The 18,995-nt window shown below is 44.9% G+C and overlaps 1 protein-coding gene across 4 annotated transcripts in view; it reads right to left on the bottom strand.

Moving 5' to 3' along the window:
* sulf2 (sulfatase 2) overlaps nt 1-18,995 on the bottom strand; it is a 244,158-nt gene that overhangs the window by 125,441 nt on the left and 99,722 nt on the right. The window contains exon 1 of one of the 4 annotated variants that reach the window (XM_033041460.1): nt 5,634-5,776. The exons of the other annotated variants lie outside the window; for them this stretch is intronic. The gene's annotated coding sequence lies outside the window, so the exon portion shown is untranslated. Of the gene's footprint in view, nt 1-5,633; nt 5,777-18,995 lie in introns of those variants that run through there. 4 annotated transcript variants of the gene reach the window in all.

Here is an 18,995-nt window from a genome sequence, read left to right as displayed (position 1 = left end):
TTCACAACTCTCTGAGTGAAAAAGTTTGTCCTCATCTCCGTTCTAAATGGCCAACCCCTTATTCTTAAACTGTGGCCCCTGGTTCTGGATGCAGGGATATGGACCATGAGTAGGCAGAGGAGATTGGCATCATGTCCAGCACAGTCGCTGTGGGCAGAAGGCCCCAGTCTGAAGAAGGGTCTCGACCCGAAATGTCACCTATTCCTTTTCTCCATCGATGCTGCCTGATCCGCTGAGTTACTCCAGCATTTTATGTCTATCTTCAGACCAAACAAGATTACCAGTTTTAAAAATACTGCCAGCAAAACAAACTGTTCCAGAAGGGTGGTGAATCTGTGGAATTCTTCGAGGCCACACATCAGTGCATATTTTTAAGGCAGAGATAGATAGATTTCTGATTAGTACAGGTGTCGGGAGAAGGCAGGAGAATGGGGATAGGAGGGAGAGATCGATCAGCCATGACCGAAGGGCAGAGTAGACTTGATGGGCCGAATGGCCTAATTCTATTCCTGTCACTTTATGACCCTATGACCTTATGAGATCGTTATGAGAATTAAAGATTTGAAAAGAATGTCTTGTTCCTCTCTCTGAAACGTGCATTCCCTGCTTCGTTCCGACTCCTTTATAATTGTGTGCAATCAGAATGAGTAAACTCTGGGTCTCTACAATCTTCCGATTCAGCTTTGATTTCATTCATCTGTTGTTTCAAAAGCAACTTTCAAGGGAAGCAGCAGGTGGTGTGAATGGAGCAGTTAATTGAAGTCTCACATGGCTAACCTCGAGTGAAGAACCATGGAATTGCCCAGGATTAAACCCTCGGAATCTACAGTATGTCACCTTCCACGTGCTATTTTTACAACTTGTGATAATGCTTTGCACGTTTCTGCCACGTGCGAACATGCATCAAAGAGCTGTTGACATTTGTAACGCTCAGATCCTGCAGAAATGACAGATCGTCTATCATTAGCCTACATGGTCCTGTTTCTCTAAAGTTAGTTCCATTCCAATGGTGTGCATCCAATGCCCGGGTGGGGTTAGAAAGGGAATACGCCCTGTCCACGGGCACCCTGAGGGAGTTCCGGGACCGCTGGGCTCCGCAGGGTGTTGAATGTATCCTCAATAAGGATTGTATCATAATTGTATAATAGTTTATTATGAATATATGTTTGTATTGTATTTTGGTGGTGGGTTCTGGCTTGTTTTATTGTAGTGTAAATATTATTTTTTAATAATTGAATACATTTTTTGATTAAAAAAAAAAAATGGTGCATATCCAACGTGATCAAGTGTGATGAAGGGTCTCGACCCGAAACAGTCACCTATCCCTGATTTCACACAGAGAGTGGTGAATCTCTGGAACTCCCTGCCACAGAGGGTAGTCGAGGCCAGTTCATTGGCTATATTTAAGAGGGAGTTAGATGTGGCCCTTGTGGCTAAGGGGATCAGAGGGTATGGAGAGAAGGCAGGTACGGGATACTGAGTTGGATGATCAGCCATGATCATATTGAATGGCGGTGCAGGCTCGAAGGGCCGAATGGCCTACTCCTGCACCTAATTTCTATGTTTCTATGTTTCTATCCTTTTTCTCCAGAGAAGCTGCCTGACCCGCTGAGTTACTCCAGCATTTTGTGACTATCTTCGTTTTAAACTAGCATCTGCAGTTCATTCTTACATGTGATCAAGTAATTTTGAAACAGAGGGTTCTCAGGATAGTGGGTGAGAGGATGTAGATCACGTACACTGCAAGGGCGAGGAAGCGAGCGGGTAAGATCATCTCTGACCCCTCTCACCCTGGTCACAAACTCTATGAATCACTTCCCTCTTGAAGGCGACTCCGGACTGTCAAAGCTGCCACAGCCAGATTAAAAAACAGCTTTTTTTCCACGAATAGTAGCTCTACTCAATAACCAAAAATCTGTAGCCTCCTTTTGCTCTGGTATTTGTTTTAATTCACATGTTTAATTGATAATGTTTTATTATTAATGTTTAATGTTTTATGTGTCATTCCTAACTGTCACTGTATGTCATGTTGTCACTTGCGGGCGGAGCACCAAGGCAAATTCCTTGTATTTGAATATACTTGACCAATAAACCTATTCATTCATTACGGTTTAGTTTTTAGTTAAGTTCAAGAAAGAGAGAGAGAGTTTTATTGTCATATGTCCCAGATAGAACAATTAAATTCTTACTTGCAGCAGCACAACAGAATATGTAAATATAGTACACTGTAAACAATATAATAATCAAGAGAGAAAAATAAAGTTCAGTGTGTGTGCATATATATACACATACTCACAAATACACATATATATAGATCATATATAACAATAATAGTGCAATAATAACTATAATAGTCTATGCCGTTCACAGCTTATTTGAGGTTGTAATGTTTCAAGCTGAATGGCTATTTGGCTAACAGGGAAGAAGCTGTTCCTGAACCTGGACGTTACAGTTTTCAGGCTCCAGCACCTTCTTCCCAATGGTAGGGGTGAAATGAGTGTGTGGCCAGGGCGGTGTGGGTCTCTGATTATGCTGGTTACTTTTTTGAGGCAGCGATCCCGGTAAATCCCTTCGATGGTGGGGAGGTCGGAGCCGGTGATGGACTCTTTTTCCAAAACCAGCAAAATTGAGAATTCGGAAGTCACAAGTTCCAGAATTTACAATAGGTGAATTCCACATAAGTTGCGGAAAATTTTCGACATTGCCTTGTTTTGGAGAAATCATCGTTCCAGTCTAGGTCGATTGATATCATTTGTGAATGACGAATTATATTGACAAAGAAACATTCAAAACAAACCATCATATTAAGAACAGATGGATTTTCACTGCTTCGAAAACAAGGGAAATTCCAGCTTATTTCTAACGAGTGGTTACATGAAGAAGGACTGTGACTCATCACGATTCCTGTATTCCACTATCAGAAGATTCTGGGAAATGAACACATTCCAACACAGTTTTGAACAGAATGAAAATGATCACTTCATCTGAACTAAAAGTCCACCTAACTGGGTGCTCCGGTTTCTTCCCACATCCCAAAGACGTGCAGGTTTGTAGATTAATTGGCCTCTGTGAATTACACTGAGTGTGTGGGATAGGGTCTGGGATAGTCGCTGGTCGGCATCGACTCGGTGGGCCGAAGGGCCTGTTTCCATGCTGTATCTCTAAACCCAACTATTGGATGTTCTCTGCTTGAAACAATTGCTGGATGTTTATGGGCTTTTGTAAATGCATCAATAAATATCAATTATTATCATAGGAAATTGTTATCAGGATACACAATTCCAGGTGACGACTGGAGTGTGGAATAGATCAAATGACATCCCCCATACTTCGTTCAATTGTTCCCTTCTTTAATCCCATTATTTGGCAACTAGGTGTGAAGAAGAGTCCCAAACCGAAACGTCACCTATCCATGTTCTCCAGAGACCTGCTGCCTGACCTGCTGAGTTACTCCAGAACTTTGGTGTCTTTTTCACCAAACAAGCATCTGCGGTTCCTTATTTCTTAAGGGATTGCACAGGTTAGAGGCAGGAAACATGGTCCCGATGTTGGGAGAGTCCAGAACCAGGGTCCACAGTTTAAGAATAAGGGGTAGGTTATTTTGGACTGAGATGAGGAAAAACGTCTTCACCCAGAGAGCTTTGAATCTGTGGAATTCTCTACCACTGAAGGCAGTGGAGGCCAATTCACTGGATGTTTTCAAGAGAGAGTTAGATTTAGCTCTTCGGGCTAACGGAATCAAGGAATAGGAAGAGAAAGCAGGAACGGGGTACTGATTTTGGATGATCAGCCATGATCATTTTGAATGGCTGTCCTGGCTCGAAGGGCCGAATGGCCTATTCCTGCAACTATTTTTTATGTTTCTATGTTTACTGGGAATGGTTTCATTTTCACCAACAAAACACTAAGCAATCTGCCATCGCAGTCATGCTAGCTGAGTCCTGCCCTCAATCTAAGTCATGGTCATAGAGTCAAACAGCATGGAAACAGGCCCATTGGCCAAACTTGCCCACACCTGCCAACATGTCCCATCTACACTAGTCCCATCTTCCTGCGTTTGGCTCATAGAAACATAGAAACATAGAAAATAGGTGCAGGAGGAGGCCATTCGGCCCTTCAAGCCAGCACCACCATTCATTGTGATCATGGCTGATCGTTCCCTATCAATAACCCGTGCCTGCCTTCTCCCCATATCCCTTGACTCCACTAGCCCCTAGAGCTCTGTCTAACTCTCTCTTAAATCCATCCAGTGACTTGGCCTCCATTGCCCTCTGTGGCAGGGAATTCCATAAATTCACAACTCCCTGGGTGAAAAAGTTTTTTCTCACCTCAGTCTTAAATGACCTCCCCTTTATTCCAAGACTGTGGCCCCTGGTTCTGGACTCGCCCAACATTGGGAACATGTTTCCTGTACACATCGTATAACTCTGCACTGAACACACACAGCCCCCATAGCCAATATTTTGTACTGCCACAACACTATACTCTGAAATATTGCGCATTATGAATTGACTTGACGTTTTGTATTCGTTATTCATTATTATATATCTGATACGTTGGAACTCCGCTCGGGCAGTTGTATGTATTTACAATGACGATAAGGTGTATTATTATTATTATTATTATTATTATTATGAAGGCATTATACTTGTTCAGCAAAGGGGTCTGAAAAAGATGCTAGTCATTAGTTAAAAGCATCAAGTAAAGGATTCTTGGTTCACCAAAGAACCCATCACATCATTACTTGAACACGATTTGGCACCGTGTCCTAGTTCTACACCCAAACTGGGGGGAATTTTCTGTCGAGTGACTTTTGAAAATGCATTTAAACAAAGCACAGCATTATCGCTTGTCAACGTCAGCTGTTGAGCCTAAGTTTTGAATTGCAAATTAAATCCTTTAGCCGGCCTAAAGTGATCATCGTCTGCTTTCCCGAGTTCACAAATTATAGGAGTAGAATTAGGCCATTCGGCCCATCGAGTCCACTCCGCCATTCAATCATGGCTGATCTCTGCCTCCTAATCCCATTTTCCTGCCTTCCCCCCCATAACACCTTGACACCCGTTCTAATCAAGAATTTGTCTATCTCTGCCTTAAAAGTATCCACTGACTTGGCCTCCACCGTCCTCTGTGGCAATGAGTTCCACAGATTAACTACCCTCTGACTAAAGATCTGTCATTTTCACACCTTACCCTCCCATATCTCTGGACTCCCTCTCCCCTGACTCAGTCTGAAGAAGGGTCTCGACCCGAAACGTCACCCATTCCTTCTCCGCAGAGATGCTGCCTGTCCCGCTGCGTTACTCCAGCATTTTGTGTCCACCAGACCATTATACTTGTTCAGCAAAGGGGACTGACTGTCCATCAGATCATTTCTAAAAAGTGTATGGCAGTAGAACTTGGTTTTCAATGAATATGTTGATTTTTTTCGTCAATATATTTCAATTTGCTCTAAAATTCCATAAGGAGGAGAATTCACCGCTTGGTACAATTGCAGGATATGTTTCATTTAAAAATACAAAATGAATGGTATGACATGAAGCTGTACATTTATATGCTAAATAGTCAATCTGAAAGCATCGAGATATGAGTTTCTTCTAAGCTGATAATGTAATATTAGAAAGTCATTCTACCTTTTGTGGAGTTCATCTGAGAATGTTGTTCATCACATCAGTTCAACGTTCCAATTTAGATTCAGTTGAAGCAAATGCATTATAGGGAAGAGATGATTCACTGTCTCCACAGTGTGTCACAAACCCTGTGTGCATTTATAATTCATTCAATATCGGTTACACCCACATCCAAGTCTATATTTCCTGCAGTTAGACACACAAAGCAGGAGGAACTCAGCGGGTCAGACAGCACCCTTGGAGAAAAGGAATAGGTGACGTTTCGGGTCGAGACCCTTCTTCAAACATATATATTTCTATACTTCCTGCCTCTGTCTTAACCCATTTGCTTTAAAAATATCCATTGACTTGGCCACCATAGCCGGCTGTGACAATGAATTCCACAGATTCACCACCCTCTGACTAAAGATATTCCTCCTCATCTTTCTAAATAGATTCCCCCTCATCTCCTTATCTCATTCTAAATATCAGCCAACAACTTACAATCTTTAAAACCTAGGATTATGAGCAGGATATACTTATAATAGTAGGATGCCCCAATCATGTTATTTTGTTCAGATTCCACTTATGTTGGAGAATTTTAATCCCGATTCTTTATTCCAGTGACACAATATTGAATAGTTTAGTTTAGTTTTAGAGATACAGCACGGAAAATGACCCTTCGGCCTACCGAATCCGCACTGACCAGCAATCCCCGCACATTAACACTATCCTACACACACTGGTGACAATTGACACTTATACCAAGCCAATTAACCTACAAACTTGTACGTCTTTGGAGTTTAGTTTAGTTTAGAGATACAGCGCAGTAACAGGCCCTTTGGCGCGCCGGATCCACGCCGACCAGCGATCCCCGCACATTAACACTATCCTACACACATTAGGGACAATTTTTACATTTACCAAGCCGATTAACATATAAACCTTTACGTCTTTGGAGTGTGGGAGGAAGCCGAAGATCTCGGAGAAAACCCACGCAGGTCACGGGGAGAACGTACAAACTCCGTGCAGACAGCACCCGTAGCCGGGTCTCTGGCGCTGCAAGCGCTGTAAGGAAGCAACTCTACCGCTATGCCACCGTGCCGATGTATGAATAGTAATAGTAATAGAATAGTACTGTTTATGTAAGTATAAATACAATCATATAATGTTAGAATAAATAAGATAATAAACATGAATAAATACTGAGGACACTGTGCGAATACTGATAGACACATTAAAGCAAAACCATTTGGATAACAGATGAGTTCTGTTTATTTTATTCACAACTCATCCTTTTGCAAGTCGTGTGAACGTTTATGAATGCCAGGTGTGTTTATAAAACCAGTTAGAAGAGCCTTTGCTGAACAAGGCAGAGGTGTAGACTTTCTAAAGGCACACGAGTCTTGTCAGATAGACACAAAACGCTGGAGCAACTCAGCGGGACGGACAGCATCTCTGGAAAAAAGGAAATAGGTGATGGTTCGGGTCGAGACCCTTCTTCAGTCTGAGAGTCAGGGGAAAGGGAAACGAGAGATATAGACGATGATGTAGAGTGATACAGAACAACTGAATGAAAGATGTGCAAAAACGTAATGATGGTAAAGGAAACAGGCCATTGTTATCTGTGTGCTAGGTGAAAACTAGTTACAGACAATGGGACTCAACAAGATGACTTTGAAGCTACTACTACTTGAGTGGGGAAGTGATGGAGAGGTGGGGGGGGGGGATGCAAGATGTACAGGTTTGTAGGTTAATCGACTTAAATGTAAATTGTCCCAAATGTAGGATAGTGTTGATGTGCGGGGATGGCTGGTCAGTGCGGGCTCGGTGGGCCGAAGGGACTGTTTCCGCGCTGTATCTCTAAACTAAACTAAACATACCCATGACTATACCCATGGCTGCGTAGCCGTTCATAGTGCGAACTCCATCATGAAGTTTGCCGACGACACCACTGTGGTTGGACGAATCACAGATGGGGACGAGTGAGACCGACCGACTGACCAAATGGTGCCAGCACAACAACCTGGCTCTCAACATCAGTAAGACCAAGGAACTGATTGTGGACTTTGATAGGGGAAGGATGAGGACCCACTATCCTGTTTATATCAAAGGGTCAATGGTAGAAAGGGTCAATAACTTCATATTCCAATGCGTGCATATTTCAGAAGATCTTTCCTGGACCCAGCACATCGATGCAATTGTAAAGAAGGCACATCAGCGACTCTACTTCCTGAGAAGATTACGGAGATTCGGCATGTCGAAGAGGATTTTCCTAAACTTCTACAGGTGCACGGTGGAGAGCATTCTGACTGGTTGCATCGTGGCTTGGTTCGGCAACTTGAACGTCCACGAGCGAAAAAGACCACAAAAGGTTGTGACCACTGCCCAGTCCATCACCGGCTTTGACCTCCCCACCGTCGAAGGGATCTATCGTAGTCGCTGCCTCAAAAAGGCAGCCAAAACCATCAAGGACCCACACCATCCTGGCCACACACTCATCTCACCATTGCCATCAGGAAGAAGGTACTGGAGACTGAAAACTGTAACGTCCAGGTTCAGGAACAGCTCCTTCCCCACAGCCATCAGGCTTTTAAACACAACATTGAATAAGCTATGAGCTCTGAACTGCAAAAGACTATATTATTGTTTGTTATTTGCAGTATATTTGTTATTTATTGAACTTTTTCTTTTTCCCCCCCCTTTATATACAATGTTTACATATTGACATATTCTGTTGTGCTGCAGCAAGTAAGAATTTCATTGTCCAGTCCAGGACATATGACAATAAAACTCGTGACATCAAGTGTGTACTGAACCAAGAAGGCACTGAACAGACAGCACCCGTAGTCAGGATCAAACCCGTGTCTCTGGCAGAATAAGGCAGCAACTCCACTGCTGCACCACCATGCCGCCCCTGAGCTGTGCTTATATCTAAACTACTCCTCTGTGTCTCAATGATCAGGGTAGCACGTCAGCCATGAGGTTCTTGAGTGTAAAATGGTTATAATCTAACGTGCATTTGTTCTGCCTCTATTGCTTAGCATTCAGTTTGCCTTGTTAACTTTACTAGAACAGAGCTACTTGAAATTTGAGGTGGACGTCAAAGTGCTGGCAGGGGGCGTCTTCTTTGGAAGTTGTGTGTCTGTGTGTTTATCATTCACCTGTTGTGTGGTGTTTGAGAGCCGGTATGTATATTTATTCAGCAATGCTGCAAAAAAAGGTCACCATCCTTCGTAATGTCAGGCATAATGGAGTCTTGGACTTGTGATCTTTCGCTGGGCTAGATAACGTTTATGCAGGAGCTGTAGACTACTGGGCATATGCTAACAGAGGACAAAGCCGAAAATAGATGACGTTCTCCAGCCGAGATGAGTGGGAGACAACCTTCCTGATCAACTGGGCTGCAGTATGACTGTTCAGAGAGATGTGGCCCTTCGGCCCACCGAGTCCTTGCCGACCAGTGATCACCACAAACTAACACTATCCAATACTTTGTACTACATCTGACACGCAGTGGATGTTGTGTCTACTGCATCTTAAGCAGTAGACACAAGGAACTGCAGATGTTTCAATGGATGTTTAACTGCATGGATCGATTGTAAACATGTATTCTCTTTTCTCCTGACCGGTTAGCACGCAACAAAAGCTTTTCACTGTACCTCGGTACACGTGGCAATAAACTAAACAAAACTTAGTTTAGAGAGACAGCGCAGAAACATGCCCTTCGGCCCACGAAGTCCGTGCCAACCAGCGATCCTCGCACACTAACACTATCACAGGGACAAATTACAATTTTACCGAGCCAATTAGCTTAGAAACCTGTACGTCTTTGGAGTGTTGGAGGAAACAGGAGCACCGAGAGAAAACTCAAGCAGGTCACGGGGAGAACGTGCAAACTCCATACAGACAGCACCAGTAGTCAGGATCATAATATCCTAAGCAACATCGCCTGAGTGCATGCTATTAAATTGTATAGTTTGAAATGCGTGTGTTGTCTCTTCACACGAAATGCAGATTAAATTACTTACTCGTTGATCATAAATAGCAACAATGCACATTGCCTGCTTTTCTAAACCTTGCAACTTAAAAAAAAACTAACTTCAATAGGCAGAAGAATTTAATCAAACTTACCCAAACTAAGGTAGACAAAAATGCTGGAGAAACTCAGCGGGTGAGGCAGCATCTATGGAGTGAAGGAAATAGGCAACGTTTCGGGTTGAGACTCTTCTTCAGAATGATGTGAGGGTGGGGGGGGGGTGGGGGGGGGGGGGGAAGAAGAAAGGAAGAGGCGGAGACAGTGGGCTGTGGGAGAGCTGGGAAGGGGAGGAGAAAGCAGGGACTACCTGAAATTAGAGAAGTCAATGTTCATACCACTGGGGTGCAAACTGCCCAAGCGAAATATGAGGTGCTGCTCCTCCAATTTACGGTGGTCCTCACTTTAGCCAGGACAGAAAGGTCGTATTTGGAATGGGGGGGGGGGGGGGGGGGGAGTTGAAGTGTTGAGCCACCGGGAGATCAGGTAGGTTAATGCAAACCAAGCGGAGGTGTTCGGCAAAGCAATCGCCAAGCCTACGCTTGGTCTCACCGATGTAGAGCAGCTGACATCGAGAGCAGCGGATGCAATAGATGAGGTTGGAGGATCGATGTATGGACAAAGAAAAGCAAAATCCACCTTAAGAGAAGACACAAGATGAAAACAATCTCTACATTCGAGTTCTAAAAACTGATTTGAAAGGCAATATGATCTGGTTCACAGCCTTAAACTAAATATTTTTTAACGTTGACGGAGGCAAGTGAAATGAATTGCATTAAGTTCGCTTTCCTTTTGATGTCTTTTATCCAAAGGAAACAAGACTGGGAGTAAAATTGCAAGATGTATTTAATAAGTGGCCATAATGAGGCATCTTTTTTGTCCGCCTATGCACCGCTCATCGGTTTCCTCTTTCAAAGGATCAACAAAGTGGCTGTTCCAGGGAAATTCTAGTGAAGCTTTTCATAAATATCACGCAGGGCAAGTATTAATAAAACTGGGCTTGGCTCTTGGCACGGATAAAACTGCACCCGCGGCAGGGAAATCAGTGGGAACCAAGTGGGTTTCTGCAGCAAACACGAAATAAACACTTCACATCATCCAAGAAGCACACCTAGCAACCAGGTCTGATGTTGTTGCCCGATATTAGACTGTATGTGGTCTCAAAATGTGTGGTTTCATTTAGTGGGAACTGCTGCTAAAAGTGACTTTGCCATTCAGCCGTGCTTTACAGAATATTTTCCATTTCAGAAATTTACGTTGCAAAAATCAAGATCACCAAATAACCACAAACAAAAATAATGACATTTGGGCGGCACGGTGGCGCAGCAGTAGAGTTGCTGCCTCACAGCGCCAGAGACCTGGGTTTGATCCTGACTACGGGTGCTGCTGTACAGAGTTTGTACGTTCTCCCCGTGACCACAAGAGTTTTCTCCGGGTGCTCCGGTTCCCTCCCACACTCCGTAGGTTTGTAGGTTAATTGTCTTTGGTAAAAATTGTAAATTGTCCCAGGTGTGTAGGATAGTGTTAGTGTACGGGGGAGATCGCTGGTCGGCGTGGGCTCGGTGGGCTGATGGACCTGTTTGTCCTCCGTAGCTCTGAAGTCTAAAAAAATATTGGAGACACGAGGAATTGCAGATGCTGGAACTTTGAGCAAAACACAAAGTGCTGGAGGAACTCAGCAGGTCAGGCAGCATCGGTGGAGGGAATGGACAGATGCACTAAACTTTATTCGAATTATTCCCTTTTTCATGGCGTTATACACTGTGGATGGCTCGATTGTAATCATGTATTGTCTTTCCACCGACTGCTTAGCACGTAACAGAAGCTTTTCACTGTGTACAGGTGACAATGAACTCAACTCAAACACAAACTCAGATGACATTTCAGGTCGGGATTCTTCTTCAGACGGATTGGAGCAAGATGGAGAAAACTGGAAATGTGGTGGGGGCTGGACAAAACATGGCAACTGACATGGAGCAGTGAGAGGCATTGATGGAGCAGGGAGAGGCATTGATGGAGCAGGGAGAGGCATTGATGGTGCAGGGAGAGGCATTGATGGTGCAGGGAGAGGCATTGATGGAGCAGGGAGAGGCATTGATGGAACAGGGAGAGGCATTGATGGAGCAGGGAGAGGCATTGATGGTGCAGGGTGAGGCATTGATGGAGCAGGGAGAGGCATTGATGGAGCAGGGAGAGGCATTGATGGAGCAGGGAGAGGCATTGATGGAGCAGGGAGAGGCATTGATGGTGCAGGGAGAGGCATTGATGGTGCAGGGAGAGGCATTGATGGGGTGGACAGTTGGAGCCTTTTCCCCCCACGATGGAGGTGTCAAATACCAGAGGGCAGAACTGTCATACAACCAGCAAAGTATAAAGGAAATGCGCGGGGCAGTTTTTATTATTTTACATAAAGGGCAGTGGGGTGCCTGGAACACACTGCCTAATGTGGTGGTGGAGGCAGATATGATAGTGGCATTTGAGAGACTTTTGGATAGGCACTTGGAAATGCAGGGAATGGAGGGTCATGGATTATGTCGTCAGATAAGAGTTGGTCTCGACATCCTGTTCAGCACAGACGTCATGGGTCAAAGGACCTGTTCCTGTGCTGTACCTTTCCATGTTGTAACATGTGATTACATAGTTCTTACATCGCCACAGATGAATCAGCGGGATATTCACAAAATAAACATTATAAGTCCTGGATTTGATATTGTAACCAGCCTGAGAAGGGACATTCTGCAGGAGTTTACAGCAGAATAGTGCAGACATTAAGGGCCATAAATCCCACTTGGCGATTTTTTCGGCGACTGCCGGCGTCATATCAGTGTCGCCAAAAGATTTTGAACATTTCAAAACCCAGCGTGGACAACAAAAATGTTGCGACACTTGGAGAAACACCGCGCGTCATACATCATCACGCCACGTCTCCGCCGCATCACGTCGTGTCACGCCACTTCACTCCGCTAATTTTTCAGTGACCTGATACGTCAGTCAATAATGCCGGCAGTCACCAAAAAATCGCCAAGTGGGACAGGCCCTATAGGTGGCCAAATACTTGGCACATTAGATTGGGCAGAAGGTTGGATAGGGAAATATTCAGCATGGATGGTGGGAATGTTTAATTTAATTTAGTTTAGTTTAGTTTAGTTTAGATACAGCGCGGAAACAGGCCCTTCAGCCCACCGAGTCCACACCGACCAGCAATCCCCCCGCACACTAACACTATCCTACACACACATGGGACAATTTACATTTATTTCAAGCCAATTAATCTACAAAGATGCTGAGGTTGAGCAGGCTGGAGCTCTATTCCTTGGAATGCAGGAGGGTGAGGGTGATCTTATAGAGGTGTATAAGATCATGAGAGGAATAGATCGGATGGATGCACAGACTCACACAGTCTCTTGCCCGGAGTATGTGAATCGAGGACCAGAGGGCATAGGTTTAAGGTGAGGGGGGAAAAGATTTAATAGGAATCTGAGGGGTAACCTTTTCACACAGAGGGTGGTGGGTGATTGGAACAAGCTGCCTGAGGAGGTAGTTGAGGCAGGGACTATCCCAACGTTTAAGAAACAATTAGACAGGTACATGGATGGGACAGGCTAAGAGTGATATGGGCTAAATGCAGGCAGGTGAGACTAGTGTAGCTAGGACATGTTGGCCGGTGTGGGCAAGTTTGGACAAAGGGCCTGTTTCCACACTGCATCACTCTATGACTCTGTGACACAACATTATGTGCTAGTTGCCATCACTGTACTTGTTCTTGGCCTCCTTACCTTTGTGTGTCAAATTTCTGGATTCTCTCACTAATCCACTGAATAGCCAATGGCCCTCAGTGATCAGGTTACTGAGGAATATTGTTCACTGCTGTTAAAAATAGTTATAGATACATTTTAAACTCTACGGCACGGCAGTCTTGCATCTGTGAGAGTAGACCTGTCATCTAATTGTGATGTGTGAAACTGAGCTCAAAGAATTTGGTAATTTGTGTGAGAGGAAAACAAATGGAAAATGATGTGTAGGGAGTAACTGCAGATGCTGGTTTAAACCAAAGATAGGCACATAACGATAGGGCAGCGCGGTGGCGCAGCGGTAGAGTTGCTGCCTCACAGGGCCGGAGACCCAAGTTCGATCCCGACTACGGGCGCTGTCTGTACAGAGTTTGTACATTCTCCCCGTGACCTGCGTGGGTTTTCTCCGGGATATCTGGTCTCCGCCCACACTCCAGAGACCAACATCGGTTGAGCCGCGGGACTGACTACCATCGCCCGGTAACCTGGCAAAAGTCTTAATGTTACTGTCTCTTCCCTCCACATTCTCCCTCTGTGCTGGAACTCACTGTGGTGGATGTTAATTTGTGTTTATTGTGTGTTTTGTTGTTTATTATTATACGTATGGCTGCAGGCAACGACATTTCGTTCAGACCGAAAGGTCTGAATGACAAATAAAGGATCTAATCTAACATGCTTGTAGGCTCATTGGCTTGATTTAATTGTAAATTCTCCCTATTGTGTGTGGAATAGTGTTAGTTTGTGGGGATCGCTGGCGAGCGCGGACTCTGTGGACCGAAGGACATGTTTCCGCGCTGTATCTCTAAACCTCACTTCTGGAGATTAGACAATTGCGAAGGGAACGAGGATTAGATGAAAGCAGAGGACGGGCTAGTGATCGTGGGGAGTGGGTCGGAAGGAACTGCAGATGCTGGTTTATACCGAAGATAGACACAAAGTGCTGGAGTAACACAGCGGGGACAGGCAGCGTCTCTGGAGAGAAGGAGCGCGTGACGTTTCGTGTCGAGACCCTTCTTCAGGCTGGTTAGGGAAACTGAGAGTGGCGCGGTCAGGCCGGTGAGGGGTGTGGGGTGAAATGTCATCAACGTCATAGAGTCTTACAGCGTGGAAACAGGCCCTGCGGCTCAACGTGCCCACATCGGCCTGGGTGAGTGAGGAAAGTTGCAGTGAAATGGGAAAGTCGGGTGGGGCCAGTTGAAAGTGGGAACGGGTTGTTTGAGGTCATTAGTGGGAACATAAAGTTAAAGCAGGCACACCTGACAGAATGCAGAGACCGCAGACACTGGCGGGTGCCCAACAGTGAGTGAGGCTGCTGAGGCTGGTTCCAGCCTCCAGTCCAGACCTGCCTCATTGATCTTGTTGTCCTTTTATGAGCATTACTCACATCCTGCCCCTGACTGCAGGCACCGCCCGCTGTCTCTGTTTCATGGCGGCGGAGTTTCCTGAATTGGTTAAACTTTGCTCTCAATTCCACAAGTTGAAACTTTAACTGACAACCTCGTCGGGAATTCACCAAAGGTTCTTCTTTAAGGGCCTGCCCCACTTGGGGGCGATTTTTTTCGGCAACTGCCGGCAACGGTCACAGTCATAGCAGGTCACCGAGAAACCGGCGACTGGACTCACCCCCCCCCCCCCCCCCACCCCCCACGACAATGCCTACGACAACCTACCACCTAGTCGACGTCAACCCACGGCAAGCAACCGACAACCGGCGACCCATTAATACATCCACCTATGACCGCACCAAGACAACCTACGGCAACCGAAGTCAACCTACATCCACCTGCGAGAATACGCCCCAATCTCCATTTACGGGGAAAGTGTGGAGAGAGTGTCCAGCTTCAAGTTTCTGGGCACTCACATTTCAGAAGACCTCACATGGTCCACCAACACCGCCGCGCTGGTCAAGAAGGCACAGCAACGACTGTTCTTCCTGAGGACATTAAAAAAGACTGGTCTGCCCCAACAGCTGCTGACAACGTTCTACTGCTGCACCACAGAGAGCATACTAACGTATGGCATCTCTGTGTGGTGTCTCAGCTGCACGGAGGCGGAGAGGAGAGCTCTTCAGCGCGTCGTCAACAGAGCGCAGCGGATCATCGGGACAGAGCTACCAGCCTTGGAGGGCATCTACCACACGCGGTGCCTCAGGAAGGCCCTCAGCATCCATAAGGACTCATCACACCCCTGCCACGGTCTGTTTCAACTACTTCCCTCCGGCAGACGTTACAAGGCCTTCTACGCCCGAACCTCCAGACTCAGGAACAGTTTTATCCCAAGAGCTATAGCGGCTCTGAACCGGCCCTAATGAGTGCCCCCCCCACCCACCCCCTTTGGACAGTCTCCCTCAGATGGTCACGTCAATCAATTCAGCTTGCTTATTTATGTATTGTATTTATTTACCTTTCTTGTACATCAGTGGAGCTGCACACTAAATCTCGTTGCACTGACGTGCAATGACAATAAAAGATATATTATTATTATTATTATCATTATATTATTCAATCGCCGGTTGACGTAGGTTGACGTAGGAAGTCGCCAATGGAATTCACCGAAGTCAACGCCGGCGGCAACCTACGCCAGTACCTACATCAGGAGAAGTCAAGCTACGCTCATTGGCATCAACCCACTGTTGCCGACTGTCGCCAAAAATGTTTGAACATGTTGAAAATCCAGCAGCGACCAGAAGGACACTACGATTCTTCTAGCGACCGAGGAGACCCCGGCGACCATGTGGCGACAGCCTAGTCGCCTGTAGTCGCCTAAAAAATAGCCTAAGTGGGACAGGCCCATTACTTTAGACTTTGGAGATATAGCGTGGAAACAGGCCCTTAGGCCTGCCGAGCCTGTGTCGATCAGTGATCATTGCCCCGTATACTGGCACTATCCTATACACACCAAGGACAATTTACAATTTTTACCAAAGCCAATTAACCTACTAACCTGAACGTCTTTGGAGTGTGGGAGGAAACCAGAGCACCCGGAGAAAACCCACGCAGTCACAGGGATAATGTACAAACTCCATACAGACAGCACCCGTAGTCAGGATTGAACTTAGGTCTCTGGCGCTGTGAGGCAGCAACTCTACCGCTGCGCCACTGTGCCGCCCATTATTTTATGGAACCTTGTCAGGGTCATGCCCGTCATATAAACAAATAAAAACAGGTTAACATCTTCTTTGAGAAAGTGGAAGTGAGAACAAGTGAAATTGTACAAATCAATTTCGAGGAAATGATTGGATCATTAGTAGTGGGTGTAAAACCACGGTTCTAATATTACAGTTACACAGATCCACTTATTTATTTAAAAGCAATCTAATGTGCTTTAAATATTAATTTGGTTCCTATTGAAAGGATTTACTAACGTTATAACACACCGTTGCTCCGGAGAGAAGCAGAACCATTTTTTTTTTGGAGAATGTTCAGGATTGTAGCTGTAATATAAAGATTACCCTTTGTTTTTCAATACGTTTCAAAACTTCATTTCAAAATGATGACTGATCAAATACGAAGAGATAAGGTAACAGAAGCTAGTCTGTTTGAGAAGGTGCTGCAGAAACCACCTGTGGGTTTGGGGATTATTATTGGGCCTGATGTGTTGGTTGTTGTTCAAAGGTTCAAATGTCTGTTTATTGACACCTGTACCAATTAAGGTACAGTGAAACTTGAATTACCATACGGCCATTCTGAAAAAAAGCAACAAGACACACAACTACATAAGAGTTAACATAAATATCCACCACAGCGGGATTCCACATGTCCCTCACTGTGATGGAAGGCAATAAAGGCCATTCTTATTCCTCCTTATTCTCCCGCGATCGGGCCAGTCGAACTATCTGCAGTCGGAGTGGTCAAAGCCCCCGCGTCGGGGCGATCGAAGTTCCCGTGTCGGGGCGGTCGGAGCTGTTTAGTTTAATTTAGAGATTCAGCGCAGAAACAGGCCTGTCAGCCCACCAAGTCCGCGCCGACCAGCAATCCCCTTACACTAGCACTATCCTACTCACCAGGGACAATTTACAATTTTTACAGAAGCCAATTAACCTACTAACCTGTACATCTTTGGAGTGTGGGAGAAAAGCCGGAGCACCCAGGGAAAACCCACACAGGTCACGGGGAGAACGTACAAACAAACTCCGTACAGACAGCACCCGTAGGCAGGATCGAACCCGGGTCTCTGGCGCTGTAAGGCAGCAACTCTACCTCTGCGCCACTGTGCCACCCTTGTGTGAGCATGAAAAATCGATCCGTCTACAATTCAGCATTTCTGTGTTAGTTCATCCTGGCCCGATGGAGGAGGAATTTCTTGATTAGTGCGGGTGTCAAAGGTTATGGGGAGAAGGCAGGAGAATGTAGTTGAGAGGGAAAGATAGATCAGCCATGATTGAATGGCGGAGTAGACTTGATGGGCCGAATGGCCAATTGGCCTATTTCTGCTATCACTTATGAACATATGAATACGATTATGCTCTGATATTAAGAATCAATTTTAATAAATTTTAAAAAAATCAATAACTTATTGGGAAGGCTACATAAGTGACAACAGCTAACAAGTTTTCTTATGGGAGACGAGGCAAGTAATTAATTAGAGAGTTGCTCCAACATTTAGAGTTAGATCCTCATTGTAACGATGCAACTGTTTAGTGTTGCAGCTGCCCTGCGTCGCGCTGCAATTCTTTCAGACGGCAAGGCATTAATTAGCCACACAAACCCTTCACGGATCACGACAAAAATACCAAACGCAAGGCTCTTTGTAACGCCCGGGGGGGTGGACCCAGGTCTCGGTTTTATCTGCGCTGGCATTTTTTGCTGAGCCAAAAAAAAAACACCAGTGGTTTCACTCGTTGACAAGAGGCTGCAGGTTTTCACGCCAGTGCTCTGGGAAAGGATAGCAGGCCTTTGTTCACCAGGTCTACGGGGAATTGTGGAAAAGCGATACTGCTGTCACTGTGACCACGTCATCGGAGATTTAAAAAAGAAAAAAAATCATATTTGACTTCAGGCAAATTAAAACCCACAACGCATATCGAATATTCTTTACTCCAAGAGGAAATAAAAGGTTTTCTTTCATTTCAAAATATGATGAATGTATTTCTGGGATTTCTGGCAATGGGAATATTTCCTTTTATTGATTTGTTATTCATTGTAGCTCCTTATTGTGATATGTATTCACACTAATCAATGATACTGTTGCACCTTTCAAAATGAAAACATTCAAACCAGAGAATATTGTAGTTCTGAGTCTCTAAGTAAAAATCTGTACTATATAGTTTCATGGATAAAAATTGCTAATATACTGAAGGAGGGTCTCGACCCAAAATGTCACGTATCCATGTTCTCCAGACATGCTGCTTGCCCTGCTGAGTTACTCCAGCACTTTGTGTAATTTTATGTATTAACCAGCATCTGCAGTTCTTAGTTTCCACTAAAATTCTTCTTTGATACATTTCATTCTTGCATAAGAAAATTACATTTAGGTATATTGATAGATTTGAAAATTCCAGCCAACATTTCCTACAAGGTATTCTAATCTTCTGTTATGGTGAAGAGAAAGCTCCATCCA

Source organism: Amblyraja radiata, chromosome 23 (assembly GCF_010909765.2).
Source record: "Amblyraja radiata isolate CabotCenter1 chromosome 23, sAmbRad1.1.pri, whole genome shotgun sequence".
Classification (NCBI taxonomy): domain Eukaryota; kingdom Metazoa; phylum Chordata; class Chondrichthyes; order Rajiformes; family Rajidae; genus Amblyraja; species Amblyraja radiata.
Note: the sequence above shows the minus strand (reverse complement) of the source record. Positions and strands in the feature narration are given on the sequence as shown.